We start from the raw sequence: 25,937 nt of genomic DNA, 5'->3' as shown, positions 1-25,937 counted from the left end.
GCAGGTTGATTGGCACATCATCCACCAGGTTAATCTCATGTTGTACTCTGTCTGTAAATCCGAGCTCCTCATCCCCTATGGCGAACACATCGGCATATTCGGCGAGTAATGCTTTTAACTCGGCTTGCTGCTCCGCCGTACCTCCAATGTCCAGCTGGGATATCACTTTAGACCACTGCTCTTGCCTTGATGGTGATTTGGCCCCCATAGAAATCTCTTCTGCATTCGCAGAAATACGTTGGAATGTTACCTCATGTCCTGGGTCATTATCCACCAACTTCACTTTCGACAAAACTCCAATGCGAGTCCTAGGGTGCAACCACACATCTTCATCAGACAGGTTAATAACTTGGACTGAGCCCTCGTGATGGTGTGAGCTTACCACAGTCGGCATAACCAGCACACCTCCTGGCAAAGCTAAGTGTGCTGGCTCTAACAGCCACTCGCTTTCACCTTTCGCACTCACTGACCAACCTTTTGCCGTCACTGTCGATATAGAGCCCGCTGGCACATGCACCATACTTCTCCCTGCTACCCGGGCCAGCCGACTCTTAGGAACATCACAGGTCTGTGCTTGCTGGAACACATTCCTCCAATCAGTCTCTAGCCCCCCTTCCAATGGAGCCTCGAATTCAGACTGCACTATCTGCCGGCACTGACTAATGATGTTCATCCCCACAATACAGGAAACAGCTTTTGAAGTGAGTGGAGGATCCTTTACCACTAAGAAACCGCAATTTGGAATTTTCCTGCCCATCGTTTCTACCTCTAACTCGAGGTATCCTAAGTACGGGATGTCCAGCCCGTTTGCTGCAGTAAGCTTGAGCCATCCAGCAGTCGAAAGCATGTCTTCATCATCACCCCCCAAATGCTGTCGAAAGAAACTTTCAGATATCGTACTCACTTGGCTGCCTGTGTCCAAGAGACAGGATACTTCTATGCCCAGAACCTTAATATTTACTTGAGGACATGTCCCCACTGCCCGCTTCAACAGTTGTTCTTGACTTGAGTCTACAGGTTGCCCCTGGATTGCTCGACTCACAGCAACCCGGGCGTCACATTTCCCGACTCAATGGAACGGGTTGCAGGTTTCTTAGAGTTCCGTTTCTGGGGACAATTTCTTGCAATATGCCCGGCTTCTTGACATTTCAGGCATATGGGCTTACCATCCTCGGTGAATCGTAACTGGGCTCGTGTGTTATTCACCCGCAGGTCCCCAGCCCCCTGTCGTTGTGTCATTAATCTATTAACGGCCTGGGTTAACTCAAGGATCTGCCTGCCCTGTTCAGTGACTACATCCATTACCTTGGATAAAGTGACTGGGTTGTGGCCCATGGCTTTCACTTCTGCACAGTGTGCACTTTCACTATAGGAGCCATAAGTACCACTTCGACTTTTAGTGGTCCGAACCCTCCCAGACTGCTCCTCCCAGCCCCATAGATAAGCTTCCTCCCTCACTTCCACCATAGAAGACTCAGGCTTGTCTCTTACATACCGGCGAAGTTCCCGTCTGAGTGCAGGGTCTCGGATGCCCTCTACAAACTGGTCTCTTAACATCGTCTTTTCATCTCCCACAGACTCTGGTGCACGCTTAGTAATCTGACTGAGAGCTTGAGCGAGTGCATGAGAGAAATCACGAACCTCCTCCCCCTCTTTCTGCTTACGACTATAAAAGTCCTGGAGGAGTTGAGCACTGCTGCGCCTATCAGTGAAAGCCTCTCTAAGGTAAGTAAGTATATCAGTGGCTGCATCTGTGTCTACATCGCTTCGCAGTCGAACCTCTTCTAAGGCAGCACCTCGCAGCAAAGACATAACAAAATCACACTCATCATTTGGTGTTAAGTTTCTGGCTCTTAAAGCACGCCCAACCTCATCTACAAACTCATCTACTGTTCTCCCATCTTTTTCAATGTCCCCTGTAAATGGGCTGATGTGACGCTCTCGAGGCACATACACATAAGTCTTATTAAGCCCACCCTTCAAAGACTCAAGTGTGGCCATTGCTTCATCGTGCTTTTGACTAAGTTCTCTTAACCTAAGACGAATGTCGTCCTCTTCCCCATCTGAAGGGTCAGACATGTTGAAAGTCAAAGTCTTGAGCGTGGCAACTAAAAGGGACCGTCCGTGCCTACTTCAGAAATCCAAGGGAAACGCACGTCACCACTCCGTCTGCTCCGTCACGACCTGGCCAATTCCCACGACCCGTCACGATTCTGCGTCGAACACTCCGTCCTGTGATCGCTGGCTCCTTCTATGCAAGACGCTTCTCTTCACCACTACCGTGTTTGCTCACCCGTGTGCCACTAACACTTAACTGACACTGGCAAATCGATTTATAAAAGAACCCCACTCCTGGTACCAAATTTTGTTGCCAGTTAACAAAATAAATTAAATGACACTGAATCACGTTTAAGATTGGCTTTATTATTCTCTATTAATTTAATCACTTGTTTAAATTCCCTTTAAGCTTTTCAATGCTCTGAACTGAATGGTTCAACAAATAACAGGTGATTGTTTGGAATCACTCAACCTCAAATACTAGATTACACTATTCAAGTGTAGAAACTCAAAATGAATAGTTAACAAAACAATATCTTTACAGAAATACCAGTAAAGCCTTATAAAGTGTCAATTTCTTGAAGTACAAATTATTACAAATGTTAGGGCACACTTTCGGGGTGAAACAATACACTTTGAAAGCAAACAAACACGGTAGTGGCACCCTACAAAAACACAAAACCACTGTCAGCATTTTCATCATGTGCATTAAAGCACTATTTCACAAAACAAAATCAAATATAACATACACAAGACATTATGCACCTCATTCACATTTGTTTAGCACATACACATTACATTAAGAACTTACCGAACTCTTTTATAAAGACTTCGTAATGCTGGTCACGTGCATCAATCAAACATCTCCAGCCATCTCGAACTCTAACCACCAAAATACACAGTATACATACACAGAATGAAACGAGCATAGCCTATTACACCAGATTAAATGATGATTATTACATTTACTTACATAGAACCTCGATTAAACCAAGGATGATAATCATCTTTGCACACGACTGAATGCGTCTCTCATGCACTGCTTTAGCCGTCTTTCTCTGTATCGCGCTATTATGACGTCATCATAAGGGCTCGCTTTTCTTAAAGGGGAAGTACTCTCTAGCTTATAAATTCAGATACCACCCGGCTACACAAAGCATGGCAAGACCTGCCAAATATTTCTCCTTAGGTCCTGCACACAAATGGGCAGTTCGATTCCGCCCACCGAAATTCAACGGGTTGGTGTGGAATGCAGCCGACCCAGTGCAGGGTCGGGTATTGGAACAGAAAGTAAACTCCCTGCTGGTAAAAGAGCCTGGGGTTTAGACTCAACAAGAAAAAAGCGTGTTGTCACCAGCCCAGAGAACCACGTTCCCGGGAGTGGCGTGGGACTCGGTCACGATGCGGGCACAATCGTCTCCTGCACGGATCGAGTCCATCCTGGCCACAGTGACCAATATAAAGCTAGGCCAATCCATCGCTGTAAAACATTTTTAGAGAGTGTTAGGGCTCATGGCAGCAGCTTCCAACGTCATTCCATTCGGCCTGCTACACATGAGGGCCATGAAGTGGTGGTTGAAAACCAAGGGATTTTCCCAGAGGGGTAACCCGTTCCGCATGATCAGGGTTACGCGCAGATGCCTTCGTTCCCTATCTATGTGGAAAAAAGCTTGGTTTATGTCCCAAGGCCCCGTGCTGGGAGCGAGAAACGCCAGAAAACCGCTTCGGCAGACGCCTCCCGAGCTGGGGTGCGGTCATGCATGGCAGGGCTCTGAGGAGCTTCCTCCCAGACCTCAGGGGTCACCACTTAGACAATGTGTCGGGGTTCTCGTACTTGATTCATCAGGGGGTTCTGAGAACGCACCCTCTATCCTGATTGGCGCATCAGATCCTCTTGTGGTCCCAGGGGAAACTGTTATCTCTCAGAGCAATGCACGTCCCAGGGGACCAGAATCAGTGAGCAGACATCCTGTCGAGGCAGGGGCTGAGGCCCGGGGAATGGAGACTTCATACTGAGGTGGTGAAGTCGATATGCGAGAGGTTCAGCCCAGTGGAAGTGGATTGTTTGCGTTTCGAGGGACGTCCCACTGTCCACTGTGGTTTTCTCTCACCCATCCAGCCCTATTGGGTTTGGCCAGACATGGTACAGAAGTGGCCGAGGCTACGCCTGTAAGCTTTTCCCCCGATCGCTCTGCTCCCGGGAGTTCTGGAGAGGGTCCGTCTAGACGGGATCAGCCTACTTTTAGTTGCGCCATACTGGCCAGCCCGGGTATGGTTTTCATCATAACACTCCTGGCAGGCCAGCCATGGCAGATCCCTCTGAGGTGGGACCTGCTTCCACAGTATTGCTCAATATTCACCCTCAACCAGACCCTCGTTCTAAGTGTGCCTGTGTGCAGCTTCACACTGGGACAGACAGGGCTCGTTATGGCATAGTGGGTACTCGTTCCCCAAAGTGTCTTATCGACGCAGTTCGAGATCCCTTGAAAGGGAACGTCTCGGGTTACGACTGTAACCCTTGTTCCCTAAGAAAGGAAACGAGAACTGCGTCCATCCGCCACACCTTCCCCTGCCTGGAAGCGACTTGCTTCATCGCAGAAGCTAACTCTGTTGTGTGCCAGCGTCCCTTTGTAGCTTACGTGTATGCCGTCACACGTTATGTCATGACACAACACCAATCAAGATTGGCTTAGTTTCATTCATGCCTCAGAGCTGCTACGCTAAGGGCGTTCCCCAAAGTGTCTTATCAACGCAGTTCTCGTTCCCTTTCTCAGGGAACAAGGGTTACAGTCGTAACCCGAGACGTTTTGCAGCTCATGTTTTTCTCCAGTAAGAGGCTGTTCTCGTCAGCGCAGGAGAATCCTCACTCAATGTCTCACACACATATACACACACATATGCAAACACACACTCTGGTAAGAGGCCGTTCGTCATCAGCACAGAAGAATCCGGGCGAACAGGTGTGTGTGTGTGTGTGTGATCAGCTGAAGAATATCTTAGATGCTTTAGATTGGTTTATCTGCATTATCTCAGATGCTTTAGACTGGTTAATCTGCATTGTTTCTGCTCTGGGCCTGAAGCCATTGGTGAAGCTCCTCATGTCACGGATGATCGACTCCCGCTGGAGGACATTCAGCTCCTGTAGCAGCACGTTCATTCCTAACAGACACCCTGAGTTGTGTGAGCCAAACCGGAGGTGCATGTGTGTGTGTGAGGCGTTCCTCTATGAGCCTTCTCCCATTCGCTGATCGGCTTCCTTTACTGTGAGTAATTGCGGGTTTTCTATGACTTCACTGAACTCAGTGTGTGTGTGTGGTTGTTTGTGGTTGTGTGTGTGTGTGTGTGTGTGTGTGTATGGGGTCTGGTCACAGAACTCAAATCTGTGTGTTTTGTGAGTGTTCACACTGAAATGTATGAAGTCACCCCTGTGACTTCCATAGAATATATTTTCATACTATGGAAGTCTATGGGAAACAGCAACTGTCTGGTAAGCCACATTCTTCAAAATATCTTCTTCTGTGTTTAGCACTAGAAAAGAAATTAAGGGGTCATATAATGGTACATGCACTTTTACAGGTTGATTGTACTGAAATGTGTGTTGGCGGTGCCAGGGTTGCCAACTTTGGGACTTTAGCTGGAGTGAGACTCTGTAAAACATCAGTGCGCACGTGTAACCCAACCCTAGTTTTAAAAATGTCAGTCCTTGTTTACTTAGTATAAACCTTGATGTAAGAAAAAAAATATGTTTTTTCAAAATGTACAATTAATTTATTGATTGCACTATAAAAAAATAAAGATAGAGGTGATTAAATAACAAAAATGTAAAACAACAACATCAAAACAATAAAAAAATCTCAAAACAAAAGGGACACATAATAGTTATTCCACCTCCCCAGAAAACCACAACACAAGTTTCACACATGAGGCCTGTTGTAGCCTGTGCCGCAGTGGCAGTGTTGGCCTGCTTCACCACCTCTGCTGAAGCTCGTATCTGAAGCAGGGTTCAGTCCGTTCATGAACCGTAATGCATCTGTCACGTGACAGATGAACGAAAGACTCGGAAGGTAAAGTAATTATTTATGTTCCCTGTAAATTATTTTTGACTGCATTATAATGATTTCTTAATTCAGAATATGATAAAGACTGCGTAGGTGGATGTGTTTGGGGAATTTGGCTGTTAAAAGTATAACATTTAAAGCCACTTAAATGAACGAAATGACTCGAAAAAAGATTCATTCATTTTAATGAACGAGATCGAACAAGCGAGTCAGTAAAATTATCCGAACTTCCCATCACTCACAGAGTGCCATCAAGTGACAGTCTTTTAAGTCAAGTCAAGTCAAGTTTATTTATATAGTGCTATTCACAATACAGATTGTATCAAAGCAGCTTCACAGTATTAAATTAAAATAATACATCAATGCTTGTTTCTAGTGGAAAACGTCCACGTTTGGTAATGCTGATCAATAGTATTGTTGATTGATTAATTAAATTAAATATCCCCAAATATCCCCAACTGAGCAAGCCAAAGGCAACAGTGGCAAGGAACCGAAAAACTCCATCAGGTGACCTAATGGAGAAAAAAAACCTTGGGAGAACCCAGGCTCAGTCGGGGGCCAGTTCTCCTCTGGCGTTTTTATGAACTAGAGGTCGGATTTAACTATCAGATTAAAAGTATTATATGAATGCCTGGCTGAAGAGAGTTTTAAACTGGGAGAGCGAGTCTGAGCAACGAACAGTATCAGGAAGACTATTCCAGAGTTTTGGAGCTAAATGTGAAAATGCTCTCCCTCCTTTGGTGGACCTAGATATCCTAGGTATGACCAAAAGCCTCGAATTTAGTGATCTTAAAGAGCGCGATGGATTATAGGGCGATAGAAGATCCGTTAAATAGACTGGAGCTAAGCCATTTAGGGCTTTATAAGTCAGTAGCAATATCTTGTAATTAATACGGAACTTTATAGGTAACCAATGTAGTGATGATAAAATTGGTGTTATATGATCATATTTTCTTGATCTAGTAAGAACTCTAGCGGCGGCATTTTGGACCAACTGTAGCTTTTTTAATGAGGACGCAGGACAACCGGCCAACAAAGCATTACAGTAATCTAGTCTCGAGGTCATGAATGCATGAACTAATTTTTCTGCATCAGAAACTGATAGCATGTTACGTAGCTTAGCAATGTTTCTAAGGTGGAAAAAGGCTGTTCTTGTAACATATGAAATATGATTTTCAAAAGACAGGTTGCAGTCTAGTATAACACCCAGGTCTTTTACTGTAGAGGATAAAGTAACAGGACATCCTACTATGTTAAAGTTGTAGTGTGAGAGGTTTTGTTGGCGGTTTTTTGAACCGATGATTAGTACCTCTGTCTTGTCTGGATTTAATAAAAGAAAATTGCGCGTCATCCAATCTTTTATATCTTTAACACACTCTGTCAATTTGGATAATTTAGCGTTTTCATCTGGCCGTGATGAAATATAGATTTGGGTGTCATCAGCATAACAATGGAAACTAATTCCATGTTTCCTTATAATATTTCCAAGTGGCAGCATATATATTGAGAATAACAGAGGGCCTAACACAGATCCCTGCGGCACTCCATAGTTTACAGGAGTTATGATCGATTTTTCTCCATTTAAATAGACAAAATGGTAGCGGTCAGATAAGTATGATCTGAACCAACTTAATGCTTGTCCTTGAACACCAGTATAATTTTGTAGTCGATCTAAGAGTATTGTGTGATCTATAGTATTGAACGCAGCACTAAGATCAAGTAAAACTAGTACTGAGATACAGCCTTGGTCAGATGCTAAAAGTAAATCATTTGTAATTTTAACGAGCGCAGTTTCAGTGCTATGATGCGGTCTGAATCCAGACTGAAACTTTTCATAGATGTCATTTTCTTGCAAGAAAGAGCCCAGTTGAGCGGACACCACTTTTTCTAGTATTTTAGACATAAAAGGAAGATTTGAAATGGGTCTATAGTTTGCTAGATTATTAAGATCCGCTCCAATTCTGCTTGGGTGTAAGCCATCAGCACGGAAAAGCCTAGGACGCTCCCAAAACAGATTCCAATTATTTACAAAGAGCAGTTTCTGCTCATTGCACCATGACATTAACCATTCATTTAGCGCTAATAATCTACTAAACTTTTCATGTCCTAGTCGGTACGTGGGAAGCGGTCCTGACACTATGATCGTTGTTTCAGGCGATGTGTTGCGTACCGTATCGATCAGATTCCTGAAGTCTTTCTTCAGAATCTCCGTCTGGCGCAGCCTGATGTCGTTCACTCCCGCGTGCAGGACCACAGTTCCGACGCGCTTGTCAGCGTTCAGAATCTCGGGAACGCGAGCAGCGATTTCAGAAACACGAGCAGCAGGAAAGCAGTGACTGTGCACCTTACTTTTACCTAACGTAGCGTGTACGTGCCGAACGATGGAATCGCCGATGATCACAGCATCGCGTTCTGTTTCGCGAAGAGGGGAGAAGCGGTTTTGGGTGGATATCTCGAAGACCGGGAGGGTTGGAGAGAGTCTTCTTGGTCTAGACCTGACTCGCGTCTTCCGCTGCGGAACCATCCAGGCTTTGTGGTGGCGTGTTGGAGCCGGAGTGAACGAGACCATGGCTGATCGCGACCTCGGCGCACGGGACCGATGTTGAGAAACGCACGGAGTAGACGAGGTCGGAGTTAGCGGGTTAGTAACGTTAATCACTGATTTGTGTGCATCGGCGCGTGATGTTTCAAGAGCTAAACGCCGGCCTATCAGCTTGGCTTGTCTCACTAAAAGGTTGTGGATCTGTTTCTCAACAGCTTCCAGCTCAGACTGTAGTGCGTGAAGCTCAAATGTGTCCTCACCTGCACCAAAAGGTAGACTACTTGCATCTGATATATTCGCCATTTTAACAGATGGACAGTAAGTTAGCAACGACGCTACCAGTGATGCTATCAATATTAATACTAATTTATGACTGAAGTCTTGGAAATAATCCGTCTTTTTAGTGGTACGGGTGTAGAGTAGACGCACGATAGGCGAAACAAAATTTTGTTTGTAAGTGAGTGTGGAGAAGACGCGTTCAGCCGTGATCCCCAGGATCCCCGTGATCCCCGTGATTTTCCTGGTGTCAGTCTTGTTTAGGCCAATAACTGAAAAGGTTCGCTCAGTATCCGCATTTGAGTGTGGCAGGCTCAACACAATCTGGGAAACCTTTGATCATTTGGGGAATTTTAAAATGCCACTTGCCCGATTTGACAAAACGTAATTTGTACCATGAGCCTATTTTTATTGAGCAATTTAGCTAGCCCACATAACGCACGTCAGACAACGTTCGCAACTATAGTTGAAGTCTGTACTCTCGGCACACAGACTGATTAGGCAAGACTACGTCTGTAGTGCAAGGCACACCATTTTATTATCTGCTTACCTTGATTGTCATCCAAACTTTCAAACACGCATCAGTGGCTCTGACTCCGAACCGATGCTCTGAACTCTCTCTGAACTTTTCACACGCAACTGACGTATCAGGTGCAAGGTTTTCAGTGAATCAACTATCAGAGAATACTGCAGTGAGAACGTTGTAGGCAGATGTTACAGCTGTGGGCCTTAAACTCCTCTCCTGTCATTAATATGCTGTGGTCTAGTCATCAACAGAAAATTAACGGATTGAGAGGGGAGAAAAATGGATTTTGGCGTGACATTTCTTGCGTGTGCGTGAGAGCGTGAGATTGATGCTGAAAGCGTGAGTGTCTCGCCAGATGCGTGAGAGTTGGCAACCCTGCGGTGCCTGTACACAACCATCATATAATGATAAAAATCCATCCAGTGTTTTTTTTAATCTCCTTATATGTTTTCCCCTGTCTCAAATCAAGCCGTCTGACCGTGTGACGTCACTGCCCCTCCCACGATTGTTGATTGACAGCAGCGTTTCAACACAGACCCGCCCTCGCTTGTGAGCGAGCTGTCAATCATAGTCCACACGTCATTGTTGATACTGCTGATTATCAATCACTGATGGTGATTGTGCTGCGCTAATCACTCCACCCAAGTAGCTGTGCTTCGCCTTGTGAGAATATAGTTCCCAGTATTTATACGGTTAAAAAATGACTGTGTCTCATATGACCTTGTTATTTGCACACGCTGTGAATATACAAATCACAACATGTAAATAGGAAAATGATAGTGTTTTTTTGTCACTTATTGGGATTGGTATGCTAGCTGGAACCATTTACATCCAGTCTTTGTGCTAAGCTAGGCTACTGGTGGGTGCGTCAAACAGACTTACAGCACGCACGGAGATGAAAGAGGTATGTATGGACTTATCTAACTCTGGGGGATACGGTGAATAAGCTAAAGTCCCAAAAAGTTGGCGTGTTCCTTTAACATGTGATGTACGTCGCGTTGTTGAGATGGAGCGTCCATGATCAAAAAATCTTGATATCGCACACCCCTAAACCAAAGTGCACCCACTTCCATGGATACAGTTAGTGTTAATACGTTAAATCCATGGTGAACGTTGCTGATCTGTGTATTTAAAGCCTATAACTAGTTCATTCATGGCTCAATGTTTCTCCTGGTTTCCACGTCAGTGCTGTTTGATCCGTTAATACCGGAGAAATTTTAATGTTTCTCACTAGATCTCGCAGCGATGTTATTACTTAAGTGGCGAATTCAAATGCTTTCTTTACTGGATCTCTTAGCGCTGTGTAGTAACAGTGTCGCTCGATCAAGATCGGCTTGCGCTGAACTGACATTGATGGTCCAAACTGAGCATGAAGCACAAAATAATGAGTAGGCCTAGTGCAGTTTTTGTTCCACTTTCATAACGTTTGCCGTTTGATGTTGGGCAACGTTGTGGTGGTCGCGCCATCTTTAACTTCGCAGTCCACTTACGGTCGAATGGATTGTACCTTCAGTCAACCTGATGTGGAGCGCACAGTTCATGGTTGCATAGCAACAACAGACGCCACGGGAGCACAAACGCTTTGGAAAGGGAGACAGCGGCACAGCCGCAATTTACATCCGGTTTTAATGGTCTTAACGGACATAACAGTCCGTGATAACAGTTTATTTTACAAGACAGTTTATAAGACATCCAGATGGAGGTTAAATGGTGTCTGTGTATGAGACAGTACAAAGGTGTTGTTATAGTAATTATTTTAATATAGTTGAATGCATAATTTCAGTTAATTTAATAAACTTTCAAATTTAGTTCTTTATTGACTCTTATTGAATATGCAATAATTTCTGTTTATGAATAATGATTGTAACATGAAGTTTTCTAAGTAAATTAATCTAGAAAAAATGTCTAAAAAACTGTGGTCTTGTAACTATTGTTCATCATTGTAATATTATTTATTGATTATATCTGCGACCCTACAGAAGATATCAGTTCTGAGAATGGATGGATGGATTGTATTTCTTTCTTAGCTAAAATACAGTATTTAATAATAAGTATTATTAATAATTGTATGTGGCTATCTGTCATTTAAGGTGTATGTAAATGTAATGTCTGTTCTTTACTTGTTGGATATGAAATAATTAACATCATTCATTTCATTTAAGGGAACCTGTCCATCTTTAAACATCTTGAGAGAAGCAATCAAACATCATCAATCAAGAGCAGCTGTGTGAGCCTCAGAAAATGTCTTCAACACAAGGATTTGTAAAAACATTTAAAAGTGGACTGTGTATTCCACTGAGTCTTTTGTTAATTCCATTGGAGGGGCTTTTTGATGACGAATTTTCATGCCCATGCAATGTTAAGCTGAATGCAAACACATCAAACTTGATCTTCGCTGCACCTTTCCTTTTCTTTTTTTCTTTAATGTGTCTAGTTTTACGGCCATTTAAACCTGAACCCCAACATGGCAAAAACTCTTCCAGTTGTAAATGTTTAAAGTTGAAAGATTTCGTACTTTGCCTGATTCCACCATTTGTGTGGATCATCCTTCTGCTCCTTGATGGTAATTATCTTGCCTGTCGGGACACAGACTGGAATGGAGTGTATGTTTCTGAGGATGAGCATCATCTGAAATGGTGTAAACCCACTGAATCGATCCCAGGAAGAAATGAGACCGAACTACAAGAATTGACTTTGAGCTTTGCTGCCAGTTCACAGGTATTCTGTATACTGCAATTTTTTTTTTTTAATTTTATTCATATTCATAAATGTTATAGGATATGTAAGAAAATATGTAAGAAAATATAGATTGCTATACAATGTCAACCATTCAATGTGCTCTCATTAGTATCATACATAAGTAGATCATGAAGACTGACTAACACCTGATTCCCTTCAAGGAAGTCTATTTACTCGGCGGCCATATTTGCGACAATTCAATAACATATTTCAGCAACAAAATCTGACATAACTGTCCCATAAATGTTGTTTCTTATGCTCAACCAGCCAATGCGCATGTGCAGTCCTAAGCGCAAGCTTCTAATGGCAGTTGCAGTGATGCAATGACTTTACCAATCAGCGATTGGTTCATTTACTTAGAAGGCGGGACTATTCCGATATATTGCACATCGCAGTTTCTCCCAATCATAAGTAATAAGAGTGAGAACTTACATTCTCTTTGTCTATAGTTTTTGCTTACACTTGAGTATTGAGGGCTTCACATGGGTTTACAATTAGGGGCCAAGCCCCGAAAGGGATAGCCCCTGTTGTATCTGTTAGTTTACTTTATTATTATTTTTCCCAAATGGGAGTCAATGGCAGCCCCATGAACCGTAAGTAGGAAAATGATGAAATTTGGCACAATTCTAGAGATGGTCATTAAAAGTAATTGGACCAATTTTGGAGGCTCTAGGACCAACTCTATAGCGCCAGCACCAGTTCAAAAATGCAATCTTCTAAAGGTTAGAACTTTTGAACGCTTTGATCTAGAAAAATTAAACTTAGTACACCTGATTCCACTCTTCATGCTGATAACATTCAATATCTTACATTAAGACTCCACCCATTACAGTAGTGGCCATTTTGAAAAGTACAGTATTCAGTTTTTTTGCTACTCCTTCAAAATATGTCTAATTTTGTCAAAATTTTTAATCATTTTTGTTCAAAAGTTATGATGTCGCAAACTTAACGAGGTCGACCCAAAATTGGTTCAGAAGCTATAGCTCGGCCAAACTTTGATCAATTGAAATGAAAATTGGTGCGCTTCATCGGAGCCATGACCTGAGGGTCCATGCCAAATTTGGGAACAGCACCACCTACATGTCATGAGATCTGGAGAATGGCTATTTTGGCCAATAACTTTTGAACAATTTGTTAGAAAATCATAATATTGGTGTTTATAGATTCCTTGTGTCATGCCGAATCATGCCATATTTGGATGAACCATGTGTCTCCCATTTTGAATTTTGTCAAAAATTGCAATATCTTTTAATAGGGACATGAGAAGTTTGAACATAGCACCACCTAGTGTTCCATAGATATATATTTTTTTTTGCAAAAACGCTTATAACTTTTGAAATCATAGTTCAAAATTTGATTTATTTATGTCATTATATTCCTTGGCTTATGCCGATTCCAATGAGATCTGGAAGATCAAATGTTGCTCAATTTTGTCCAAAATTTGATCTGATGATCTTTGGGTCGAGCCGCACAGAAATGACTGAACGAATATTTGATATTCGCTACCGTTCCCGAAATATTCATCTCCAAAGTTGACCTTGCCTGTATTTGTAGCCTTATGTTAGTTAGCTTAGCATACTAATTGGTTAGCATGCTAACCAGATCCCATTATTTCTAATGTGGCTCTTCAGCTATCAGGCTAACCATAAGCTACATTAGCATTAAGATAGCTTGGCATGCTAATCTGATTAACATGCTTTTGTGTGTTCATTCTTTCACTGAAGCCTCTCCTCTGCAGCTTTGTAATTCATGTCCTCTGAGTGGCGCAAGCTGGTAAACCACGTGCCACGAACCCCGAACCATTCCGCTCGTGAGTTCAAATCCTGTGTGGCACATGCCCAGACCCCAAGAGGTACTGTGGCCTTAAATGGTGGAAAAGCTGTTTCAGTTACAGACATGAGAAAGGAAAGGAACTCAATAAATATAACGTGCAGCAAATGTATATATAAATTCTTAATTTTGAGTTCATTTTCACCACTTGTACTTCTGAAACAGCTGGGGTTTTTTTTGTTGTTTTTTGTTGTTTTTTTAATTTGGCACACTTGTAGTGATGGTAATGACCAGTAATTGGACCAATTTTGGAGTCTCTACGACCGACTCTATAGCGCCACCACCAGATCAAAAATTTACTTTTCTAATGGTTATAACTTTTAAACCATTTGATCTAAAAAAATGAAACTTAGTACACCTGATTCCACTCTTCATGCTGATCACATTCAACATCTTACATTAAGACTCTGCCCTCTACTTTGTACTTGCTGTACTTGCGATGCCTTCGGGCTTGGCCCCGGATTGCTGCTTGCAGCTCTATTTTAATATATTTTAGGTCTGACATTTAAAGTAAAACCGTGTGACCTGTAATTATATTCTAGCAGACATTTGGACAATATATGCCATCCAGCTTCATAAAGGATGCCGTGTGCAAGGCTGGACTTTGGGCTAATTATTACATTTCTAAAATTAAATTCTAAACCATTTTTATGAAGTTTTAACATCTCAATTATTTACAATAATGCATGGACCTAATTTGACATTATAATGATTTTATTGCTCTAAACACACACACACACACACACACACACACACACTTAGCAGTGCACCATAACATTTTTAACTAAACTAATTGTATATTTTATACTTAAGCAGATTTGTCTCTAAAGTAGTTCATGCTAAAATATTTGCTGTTATCTAAGTTTCAGTGTTTTAAAATGCATAAAAATGTGTACCAATGAAGCTATGAATATGAAATCACCCTGTATTTGGCCCTTAAGCAAGACTATATGGCTTCACAGTCATTATCCCTGTAATAACACTTTGGATAAAAGTATCTTCTGAATGACAGTTGACTATAAAAATAGTTATTGTATTAACTGACTGTTTTTATTTCCACAGAGAGCCGGTTGGATTGTGCTCCTTGTATTTAGCTGTATTATGTTCATTACTGCACTTTTCAGTGGCTGCTGCTGCAGAGATAAAGAAACTGTGGAACAAGTATAAAGAGTACACTTCTTACAGAGAACAAGACACCACTCCAAAGTTTTCAAAATGATAACCTTTATTGGACATGCATGCAGGTTCATATGATTGGTATGGATTGGTTGATATGGTTTTGAGTATGAATCTTTTTTCTTTTTTTTTTAAACTAATCTTTGTTAGTGGTCTTTTGAATATTTAAGACTATAAAGCAGGGAAGAATATATACATATAGGCTGATTTGGGTGTACACAAATACAGTGCCTTCACAATATTTTTGAATATTTCCTGACCACTGGGGGCGCTGTGTTTAGTGTTCTTGTTCATGTCTTTACTGGTAATCTCTGATTTGTACTTGATAAATTGTTTGCTAATTCATCTATCTATCTGGTTTACTGTATTGTCTTGATATAACTATACATATTCAATTAAAATTGCCCTCCATGCTGCATTAAATTAAAGATATAATTAAATGTATGTGTTTTTAAATAAACAAATACACACACATAAAATCAGCATAATCTTTTTAAAGAATTTTAGGTTTGAATCACTGCAACCTTAAAGTTTTTGCTTTTGCTTAAAGTTTTTGCTAATCAGTTTGTGTTTCTGTCTGTATGTGTGTGTGTGTGTGTGTGTGCTGTTTAAATGAATTTAGTTTTAGTTTATAATTTTAATATTGTTCTTAAATTGTTTCTTTTGACTCCATTATATTATGCAATAAGGTACGAAAGGCCATGCTGTATTGTGAATAAGTCACGGCTGAAGAGCGTTGTTATATTACAGTTTATTTGTTGATTCAGTTTTAATTGTCAAACATATCATCACCTAATAAATGAACAATAATGCATCACTATCACTGATATTTTCTTTAGATATCACACATGATGATGAACAGAAAGTCCAGTGGATGTTCTTTATCTCTCCTTTATGTTGCCTAAATAACATATTTCTTCTTTTTTACACATGTCGTAGTAGAATTAAGAGGAATAAAGAGAGAGAGAAAAAAAGTAAACTATACAGGGGAATTATGTAAAAGGAATTAACAAGAAAAAAGGTTTCAAGAATTCTACAGTATATCTTGTATATTCTATTTCAGATTATATCAGGTTTATATCAACCCCTATTCTTATACAATAAAAATATCTTAACTAGAAAGCTGAATCTTTAATCTGTAATTGGGTAAATACACACTGATAGAATAAATGTTTAATGGATTCAGCAGAAGACACATATAGTCTCCATGTTTCTTAAAATCTAAAGACGTCTTGTCTCACTGGGTAAATTAAACTTTATATATGACTTCATTGATAAAAAAAACATTTTCACACTGCCTAATTTGAATAACTCTCTGTGAATGTTGTGTGTTTTCCTCATGAAGCTCCAGCACAGTTATATTCACAGCACTGCCATCTTCTGGACACCACTGATCATAACAGCATGTGACGCTGTACGTGCTCGTGCATGATATGCAGAGATCAAAGTGCACTCAAAAACAATTAAGCTTTTTTTTTTTTTTTTAAGAATTACGCCTTTCAATTAATAGTAAAATTCAAAACCAATTAAACTGAATAATCCTTACACATTTGTAACAGTATAAAACGTTACTTGGTGTTGTATATGTTTTGTTTTTTTTTTCTTAAAGGAGAAGTTCACTTTTAAAATGAAAATTCTGTCATCATATAATCACCCTCATGTTGTTTCAAACCTGTATGAATTTCTTCCTTCTGCTGAACAGAAAGGAAGATATTTAGAAGAATGTCAGTAACCAGACAGTTTTTGGGTCCCATTGACTTCCATAGTATATTTTTTTCCTACTATGGAAGTCAATGGGACCCAAAAACTGCCTGGTTACTGATATTCTTCTAAATATCTTCCTTTCTGTTCAGCAGAAGAAAGAAATTCATACAGGTTTGAAACAACATGAGGGTGATTATATGATGACAGAATTTTCATTTTAAAAGTGAACTTCTCCTTTAAGAATGAGATATGAGCCGACGTGCGTTACCACTAGCAGCCACTTGAGGGCGCTAGAGGTAATAGATTACAGGATATAAGCCCGATCACAGACGAGCAAGTCAGTTGTTTTGGTAGAGGGAAACCCTGGTTAAACTCATGGCTACCTACCTTCTCATAAGTCCTGTTTGAGAACCTTAAGTTTACGCTCAAACGTGAGTATACTGTTTAATAAAAGTTTGAGATGTCATGTACTGTAAATTACAAAGGCTAATGTGAACTATTTGTTTTTTATATAGAAAGGACTTGTAGGACACTTTGGATTTGTTTGTTTGGTACCTTTGTTGGTCCATGCTGCATGTGTGATCCTTAATTGGTCACCATTTACCACTCGGTCTTCCATAAGCAACGTGGGTTTGCTGCTACGGATCTACAGGGCTGCCTATCTCCATTTCACACTCTTTCGGATTACTGGATTATAACATTGCATCGCTCTCAAATAATCGTTTGGATCTCAGTCATCTCATCTCCATCATTGTCCTATTCATCGAACTCTGATCAATCATGATAAGTTTCATTTTATTGACTCTCTCTCTTATGCTCAAGGACAAAGACTGCTTTGGTGTTTAAATTGATTTATCTGTTGTGCACTTGGGAATAAAGCAAAATAGAAAAGTATTTGTTTGATGAAGTGGTTGTATTTTCAGTACACGTCGAATTCTGTTGAACCCCTCAGATGTATCATCTTAATTTAAGGGAGGTGTTACACATTTTAATTGAATAAGTGAACAATCCTTAATCAATTATTCAATTAAAATGTGTAAGGATTATTCTATTAAATTTGATGGAATTTATCTATTGATTGAAATGCTTAAATCTAATATCTCGTAAATCTAAAATATTTACTTTACATAATCTGTAATGATGTTATGTTTCTCTGTTATGAAGGTTATGTTATGATCTATGTATCTGACATTTACACCAAGGAAAAGATGACATTTTTGTTTCATGAACTTTGTTTTTCATTAATGTTTACATTATGCTGAAAATCTTATAATAACAGGTAATCAGTCATTATACAAAACGTCTCGGTTACTAACGTAACCTCGGTTCCGTTACGTAATGAGGGAATGAGTATTGCGTAAGTATCTTACGCTGTGGGAAAACTCTTTTCTCGAGAATATTGAAGCCAAAAGAGCGGTCATTGGCTGTGCTGCGGCAACTGCATGAACCTATGACGGGGCGGCTCAGATGCGTAGTCCAATCAGGGAAATTCGCGCCCTGACGTGTCAGAACCCGCCAGGATGGGCATGGCCAGAGGCTATAAATTCAGCCCATCGGGCCGTCAAAGTCTAGATTTAATCTCCTTCAGCGAACTTCCACTTCACTGATTCTCTGGATTACAAGCCTTTCGCCGCCGTCGACGAGCAACCCAGCGGAACAAGCCCCTGCTTCGCAGATCTGAGGCTTCCTTCGCAGATCTGGCTTCCTTCGCCGCCTTCAGCCCGCTGTTCTGCTGTGCCATCCGGTGCGCCGTATTTCACGCGGGCGTTGTTTCAAATGCCTCGCTCCAACTGTGCCTCGTGCAGAGGCCCTCTCCTCAGTGGAGATCGCCACATCCTCTGCGCTTCCTGCCTGGGCCGGGACCACGCAGAAGCTGCACTCGCCAAGGGCGGCTGCCCTGAGTGCGACCAGATGGATCTCCCCACTCTGGGGGAAGATCCCTGGCGGGCTCTGATGCGTCAGGGCGCGAATTGCCCTGATTGGACTACGTGTCTGAGCCGCCCCATCATAGGTTCATGTAGTTTCCGCAGCACAGCCAATGACCGCTCTCGCCGCTCATCTGTGTATGCTAATTACTGTAAGATATTTTTATTTAATAATATTTTTTTATCATTATTTAGAATTTTGAGGGAATTGTACGAGAATGAAACCGAAAGAGCCTCCCCTCTGGGGAGTCCTCAGGAAATCGATGTCTGTATCCCGCAGTAAAGTGCGCTTCAGGATACATCGGTTTCCAGCGAACGCACACTGCTCTGTCTGCCCCACGGACTTGCGGCCAGGCAGCACTCGCGTCCACACATCGAGAATCGTTTCAACCAAACCCTGCCGGAGAGCCGCTTCAGGGGATTGAGAACGAATCTCGAATGATACCCGAAATCAGTCTCGAGAGGCTGGTTCCCTTAGTAGAATATTTCAAAGCATGGCAAGACCTGCCAAATATTTCTCCTTAGGTCCTGCACACAATGGGCAGTTCGATTCCTCCCACCAAAATTCAACAGGTTGGTGTGGAATGCAGCCAACCCAGTGCAGGGTCGGGTACTGGAACAGGAAGTAAACTCCCTGCTGGTAAAAGAGGTGTGTTCCTCTGCCGGACAGGGAGTCCGGGTTCTACAGCCGCTACTTCATAGTTCACAAGAAGCTTCCCTTCATCAGGGGGTTCTGAGATCGCGCCCTCTATCCAGATTGGTGCATCAGATCCTTCTGTGGTCCCAGGGGAAACTGTTATCTCTCAGAGCAATGCACGTCCCAGGGGACCAGAATCAGTGAGCAGTCATCCTGTCGAGGCAGGGGCTGAGGCCCGGGAAATGGAGACTTCACAGTGAGGTAGGGAAGGTCGATATGCGAGAGGTTCAGCCCAGTGGAAGTGGATTGTTTGCGTTTCGAGGGACGTCCCACTGTCCACTGTGGTTTTCTCTCACCCATCCAGCCCTATTGGGGTTTGGATGCCATGGTAAAGATGTGGCCGAGGCTACGCCTGTACGCTTTTCCCCCAATCGCTCTGCTCCCGGGAGTTCTGGAGAGGGTCCGTCGAGACGGGATCAGCCTACTTCTAGTTGCGCCGTACTGGCCAGCCCGGGTATGGTTTTCATCATAGCACTCCTGATCCCTCTGAGGTGGGACCTGCTTCCACAGACCGGGGGCTCAATATTCACCCTTGACCAGACCTGTGGAAACTTTGGGTCTGGCCCCTGAGGGGACTCAGTACCTAGAGGTTGGCCTGTTGGCTGGAGTGGTTTAAACCATACTCAGTTCCAGAGCTCCTTCCACGAGGAGATTGTACGGCCTAAAGTGGAATGTGTTTCCACTTGGTGTAGAGAGCGTGAGGTGGACTCAGTTAACTGCCTGGTTGGCTTCAGTGCTGGAGCTCCTCCAAGATCGCCTCTCGGCTCGTCTTACCCCGTCCACACTCAAGGTGTACGTGGCTGCCATTGCGGCTTTCCACGCTCCTCTGGGTGATGGGCCTCTGGGGAGACATCAGCTGGTCGTACGTTTCCTCCGTGGGGCTCAGAGGATGAGACCTGCGGCTCGAACCGGAGTTCCCACATGGGACCTGGCAGTGGTTCTCAAAGGGCTGGTCGAGGCCCCCTTCAAACCTCTGGAGTCGGCTGAGGCCAAGAACCTTCCCTCAAGGTAGCTTTTTTATAAGCCTTTACTTCTCTGAGGAGAGTAGGAGATCTACAGGTGCTCTCTATATCTCATGGGTGCCTGGAGTTTACTCCAGACGACATTAAGCCTATCTTGCATCCCAGGCCGGACAATGTGCCTAAGTGCCATTTAATGTGGCACAGCTTACAGTTCTGCAGGTTTTTCATCCTCCACCTCACGTGAAGACGGATGAAGAAAGACTTATAAGATTTATGTCCAGAGGTCTTCTTCATGGCGGAAGTCAGACCTGTTGCTGGTGTGCTTCAGGTTGCCCAAGAAGGGGCTTCCCGCATCCAAACAGACCATCAGTAACTGGGTCGTTCAGGCTATCTCTATGGCCTATCAGGTGCGCAGCTTGCCTTCACCTTTGGCCGTGAGGGCTCATTCAACCAGAGGCATGGCGTCCTCTAGAGCCCTCATTTCAGGGGCCCCGATCCAAGAAGCTCTCGTCCTAAGTGTGCCTGTGTGCAGCTTCACACTGGGACAGACAGGGCTCATTGTGGCATAGTGGGTACTCGTTCCCCAAAGTGTCTTATCGACGCAGTTCGAGTTCCCTCGAAAGGGAACGTCTCGGGTTACGACTGTAACCCTTGTTACCTAAGAAAGGAAACGAGAACTGCGTCCCTCCACCACGCCTTCCTCTGCCTGGGAGCGACTTGCTTCATCGCAGAAGCTAACTCTGTTGTGTGCCGGCGTCCCTTTGTAGCTTCTGTGTATGCCGTCACACATTACATCATGACACAACACCAATCAAGATTGGCTTAGTTTCATTCATGCTTCAGAGCTGCTACGCTAAGGGCGTTCCCCAAAGTGTCTTATCAACGCAGTTCTCGTTCCCTTTCTCAGGGAACAAGGGTTACAGTCGTAACCCGAGATGTTTTGCAGCTCATGTTTTTCTCCAGTAAGAGGCCGTTCGTCATCAGCACAGAAGAATCCGGGCGAACAGATGTGTGTGTGTGTGTGTGTGTGTGTGTGTGTGTGTGTGTGTGTGTGTGTGTGTGTGTGTGTGTGTGTGTGTGTGTGTGTGTGTATGTGATCAGCTTAAGAATATCTTAGATGCTTTAGATTGGTTTATCTGCATTATCTCAGATGCTTTAGACTGGTTAATCTGCATTGTTTCTGTTCTGGGCCTGAAGCCGTTGGTGAAGCTCCTCATGTCACGGATGATCGACTCCCACTGGAGGACATTCAGCTCCTGAAGCAGCACGTTCATTCCTAACAGACACCCTGAGGTGTGTGAGCCGAACCGGAGGTGCATGTGTGTTTGTGAGCGTTCCTCTCTGAGCCTTCTCTCATTCGCTGATCGGCTTCCTTTACTGTGAGTAATAGCAGGTTTTCTATGACTTCACTGAACTCAGATCTCTGTGTGTGTGTGTGTGTGTGTGTGTGTATGGGGTCTGGTCACAGAACTCAAATCTGTGTGTTTTGTTAGTGTTCACACTGAAATGTATGAAGTGCATATTGTGTCACTGAACATTTTTAACTAAAAATGAAGATCCAATAATATTTACAAAACTGAAATTTCTTCTGTTGAAAATAAAAGTTATTTTGATGAATGTGTATCCAAACAGTTGCAGTCCCCTGTGACTTCCATAGAATATATTTTCATACTATGGAAGTCAATGGGAAACAGCAACTGTCTGGTTAGCCACATTCTTCAAAATATCTTCTTTTGTGTTTAGCACTAGGAAAGAAATTAATACAGGTTTGGAACAACATTAGAGATTACTAAATAACAGAATTTTCATTTTTGGTTGAACTATCCCTTTAAGGACAAGCGGCAGCATGTTTACTATTAGGCTACTGTCACTTTAAGACCGGCACGCAACGCATCTAATATACATGCATATTACGTGCACCTAGACTGGGTAAACCCAGCCTGATCTGTCGCTGGTTTTATTTCGCCCTGCAGCTCAGGCTGGATACCTGTACATTTATCTCTGCTGCTTCCGTTACAAATTTGCGGGAACCAATCACAAACTGGCTTATCCACCTGGCACGCTATTGGCAGGTTTAACACAATGATGATAGAGAAGCGAAGGCAAGCAGCTTTTTGTTTACATTCAGCATGCCGGCCACCGAAGCGCAGCAATCCATTGATGCCGCTGCCGCTACTGTATTTAAAAGATTTAAAAGGCAAGTTTTCTTTGAAAGCGGAACAGGAACTTGCCCTGGAACAATTCCTACAAAAGATGGATGTGTTTGGCTTACTACCGACCGGCTTTTGTAATAGCCTAATTTACCAGCTAGCCCTGCCGGTGGCCAAAAGAATGGAGCTCAGCTCAAACCCCGTTGTTGCGGTCGTGTCACCGTTGGTCGCGCTCATGGAGGACCAGGTCTGGGAGGCAACCAACCTTGGAATTTCTGCTGCACAGCTGAGTTCTGATGCGGAGGAATTAATCAGAGGAGTGATATTCGGATGAGTCTTGGCTAAGCCGAAAATGGCATGATCAACCTACCGATCAACCTAATCGGTCTTGTGGTCGACGAGGTTCATCTCACCTATAAATGGTAAGTGATGGAAAGTATAGGGCTTGGCAACCGACGTCACTGCGCAGTGCATTCTGGGACGTAAACAATAGGGCGCCGCCATTTTGTGAGGCCACATCGGGCGAGACGTTTATATACTGTCTATGCTTAAAACAACCACTTACTACACGAAAACAATGTAGAGACAAACTTATAGCTGACGCAAGAAAACAGTACATGGAAAAGATGTCATTGATCGGAAATATGGATCCGTATGAGGTGCCTGCAAGAGAATATACTCGAGAACCCGACGATTTACCTCCTCTGACATTTCCAGATATTTTTGTATATTTAGTCTGTGGTGTGAGTGCATATTCCGAGGCTCAGTTTTGTAATTATAAATCTATGGAAGCCCACGTTCAGTTCACAAATGGCTGGGTCCATGACTTGGAAGCCTACAAACCGCCAAGTTGTGAAAACCCTGTTGTTCGTACAAAGGTGCATATCCCTGTATGATGAAAGCATAGATGCCAGTGACCTGTCTGCTGTCCTGCGACAAGCACATGAATGCTGTAAGTGTGACTGACGAGCAGGCAGCAGCTGTAGAAGAGTACACCAGGCAACAACATTTCGTCCCCTTGGAATTATAAGGTTCTATCTGACATTTTTGTAAAAATGTGGTTATTCACATATTCTTATTCTGTGACCACTTCTTTACATTATGTGATGTTGTTTTTTAAGTTGTGTATATTTTGGAACTTTTTATTTAGAAAATAAAAAGGTTCTTTCTACACCAGGGGTGTCAAACTCAGTTCCTGGAGGGCCACAACCCTGCAGAGTTTAGCTTCAACCCTAATTAAACACACCTGATCCAGCTAATCAAGGTCTTCAGGATTACTAGAAACTTCCAGGCAGGTGTTTTTGGAGCTAGTTGGAGATAAACTCTGCAGGACAGTGGCCCTCCAGGACTGGAGTTTGACACATGTGTTCTACACAGTCGAATGGAATGCAAAAACTTTAAAGCTCAATATCTCAAAACCAGTCAGAATGCAGATAGAACCTTATAATTCCAAGGAGGCGATTTGTCATCTGCATGGTATGATTACAGAAGCGGAAGAATTACAGCGTCAAAATCCAAAAATGCATGCTGTATATGAAATTTGTTACATGAAATTCAGTGCAATCAAGCAAACTTACATTTTTTTATTAAAAAAGTTTTTAATGATCAAATTGTCATCCATTTTCATCTGAAGTATTTAAAGGAACACTCCACCCATTTGCATTAAGCTTTGCAATGTTAGAAACCCAGTCATACTATTGAATGGTCGTGGAACATTTTCTCATTTTCCCCTGAGACGAGAGAAATCTGTATTTACCTCTTTACACTTCCTCCTACAATGACGCAAAAATCGTCATTTTGCGTCATTGTAGGAGGAAGTGTAAGAGGGGGGGATTTCTGTTAAGACTACAAGCACTAGTTCCCACCCTTTCAAACCCGCCCATAGGGGGTTGGACCTAATGCGCTAACAGACCTATCACAGATCAGTGCCAGTGCGTTTGATTTCACCGGCAGAAACCTGCATGTCGAGATCGTCCAAAATGTCCGGATTCGGCTTTGCTTTCTACGGTCGCCATTCATTGTTTACATGCACACCTTTTGTTTCAATCTAACTGAATTCATTCCGATTGGTGAATCTGAATGTAGAGTTTACATGAACGCTAAACAAGTGATCGGTTGATGTGCGTTTTACCATTGCTAAGAAAATACCCGCTCCTCAATGAGAGATAGCCCACGAGACCGGCGCGTCTCACAGGCGCCGCTCATCAGTAATCACGCCACCGGCTTTTGCGTTCTACAGTCGCCATTCATCATGTTTACTGTGGCGAGCAGGACGAGGCTAGGGCCGCGGGAGAAAGACGCGAGGCCGGTGGCGTGATCGGTTGATGTGCGTTTTACCATTGCTAAGAAAATACCCGCTCCTCCGTGAGAGATACGAGACCAGTGCGTCTCACAGGTGTCGCTCATCAGTAATCACGCCACCGGCCTTGTGTCGTTCTCCCGCGGCCCTAGTCTCGTCCTGCTCGCCACAGTAAACACAATGAATGGCGACTGTAGAACGCAAAAGCCGAATCCCGGACATTTTGTGCGATATGCGATCTCAAAAACCCGGGCAGACTCACGGAGACTACTAGTAACTTAGCTTAGCTTTATTGTTTACAACTGCTCTCTAACCGGTAGGCGTGGCTTGGGAGTGGCCTCGTAGAGCAGTGAAGCAAGTGCATTCTGGGAGTTGTTGTCTTTCATCCACATGAGCCAAAAATACATTTTCTGGCTTTTCTCAGTCTAGAAAGCTCCAAATTCAAAAATAATTTCACATTTCTTCTACATAAATGACCCAATTTAAATACACATTCATCTTTCCAGAGGTGGAGTGTCCCTTTAATGTAAAAATAGTATACCATGTTCATTATAAAGAAGGTACACACACACAAAACAAACAAGGTACCACACATTTCACACACACCAAATAAAAAACAAAAAAAATATTTTTACCATTCAACATGCACACTTTTGTTTCATCTGGCCTTACAACAACACTTGTATACGTGTTAACTAGAAAACAGCAAACATTGACTATCTTATCAAGAAGGGTAAATTCTTCATCCTTACAGGGAAGCAACAAACTATTGTGTTATGTAATAGTGTGTACTAATTGTGCACGCTACCTATTACCCTTTTAACATGTATCCTAAGGTGTGCTATAGCACGTGTTTTCCACATCCTTAGCATCGAGTTGACATTGCTTTTAGTGAATGCAGGAATTTTAACTTCTGCGCACATCATTCCCACACTGTCTTTAAATCCTCGATCCGCTAACACTAAATCGCCAGGCAACAGTTTGTTAAGAAGCAT

This window comes from Abramis brama (genome assembly GCF_963993115.1).
Source record: "Abramis brama genome assembly, chromosome: 15".
Taxonomy (NCBI): domain Eukaryota; kingdom Metazoa; phylum Chordata; class Actinopteri; order Cypriniformes; family Leuciscidae; genus Abramis; species Abramis brama.
Note: the sequence above shows the minus strand (reverse complement) of the source record.